The sequence below is a fragment of the Lycorma delicatula genome, chromosome 8, assembly GCF_047948215.1.
Source record: "Lycorma delicatula isolate Av1 chromosome 8, ASM4794821v1, whole genome shotgun sequence".
In the NCBI taxonomy this organism is placed as follows: domain Eukaryota; kingdom Metazoa; phylum Arthropoda; class Insecta; order Hemiptera; family Fulgoridae; genus Lycorma; species Lycorma delicatula.
In genome coordinates this window covers 45914382-45916253 of record NC_134462.1, presented here as the reverse complement: position 1 = coordinate 45916253, position 1872 = coordinate 45914382, and positions in this window count along the sequence as shown.

The following is a 1872-nucleotide window of genomic DNA, read 5'->3' as shown; positions in this document are numbered from 1 at the left end:
AAATGCAAAATTCCATTAAAATCTAAAAAAAAACAGAGTATCACTTTGACACTGGATCGAGACTGACGTCGTGCTTTCATGGGGTGAGGAGATCCTTTGCAAATCCATGGTGATGATTGAACTTTTGTCTCGCTGTCGTATCCGTAAACCCAGCTTTATTTCTCGTTATGATGCTTTGCACGAATGTTTCATCGTCATGGGCTTATTCAAGAAATTGCACTAGATGTTCTTTCTGTTGTTCGGTTTAAACGACTAACAAACTTTGCTGCAACTTGATGCATGTTGAATTTTTCAATCAAAATATCATGGTATTTTTAAACGGTACTTGTAAAGTTTATCCCAGTTTCACGTAAAATTTTACGTTGTATGGTTACTCCCGAAAATCGCTACTAACACTTAACGTTGCACTTAAATAGCAATAACACGAAAGCTAAACGAGTTATCAACAATCCATGAAAATATAGTTACAGAGGAGATTATGCTAACACGATGCTATCAACTTCACATCACTAAATATCTCCGTTGGTGCGTAAATTAAAAAAAATGTTGTAATTGTTATTTTCTTAATGGCAGATACTTTTATACGAATTTTAGTACTAGATCGCGGATGCCGGTGTTCTTTGGTGGTTGGGTTTCAATTAACCACACACCTCGGAAATGGTCGAACTGAGACTGTACAAGACTACACTTCATTTACACACATACACATCACACTCAATCATTCTCTGAAGTAATACCTGAACGGTAATTACCGGAGGCTAAACAGGAGAAAGAAAGGTTATTTTCTTAACAGACATTGACACTGTTATTGAAACATTTTATAACTTCATGGATTTATGTTGAAAAATTAAAGTTATATTAATTAATTTTGTGTGTGTAATATTAATTATTAAATAAATAAAAAGTAGTGTAATCATTCAGACCCAAAACTCATGTTCTGGGACAAGGCAGGGGTTAAGTGTCAGGGGCAAGTGGTAAGGATCGAACCTTACCTAACTACCAAAATTTCAATTTGTTGCATCTTGCTAACAGTTGGCACAAAGTCCCATCAGCAGGATGGGACAAAGTGTTTAATTGATCAGGGTGATGTATCTTTTTTTATGGAGAGAGGTACAAGGTTTTTGGCCCATGTGTCAAATTATTAATTTGAAATACCAGAGAAAGTTTCAGCATGGTCATACCTCCTTCCACATACATAGTACTGCTGTTTCACATCATTATTATCTCCGCTAAGTCAGATAAGCAAACAATAAATATTTATAAATAATATTATACATAAATTTAAATATTTTATGTTCCAAATAATATTTTAAAATGATATTTATTAAATAAATATAATAATTAAATAAAGTCATGTACTAGTTTAATTTCTATAAAATAAGATATTAATTGCACTCTGGATATAAAATTAATATTTGGTTGTTGTAGAATTAAAATTGAAACTATTAATATATGTATGTCAAAATATCTATTTGCATGTCTATGGTGTGAAATAACATTACTTTTCAATTTAATTAAATAATTACATACTTTATATTATACGTATGTACTTGTTTAATTTCTATGAAATAAGGTGTTAATTTTACAATTTCATACTTTATGTTATACACACTTTAAATATTTATTATTTATAATTAAATAATGTTTTAAGTATCAGCAAATGTGGAATAGTTTAATTTCTATAAAATATGTTATTAATTGTATAATTACATACTTTATTTTATTTTCAGTGTGTCGTGTGGACGTTACAACTTATCAGGCAACAACAGCTATAAACCAACCTATGATGGAATTACAAATCAACATCATCTATTCAACCAACCTTTGAAATATTCGAATAAAATAATATTTATTGTAAAAAACTGGGTTGGC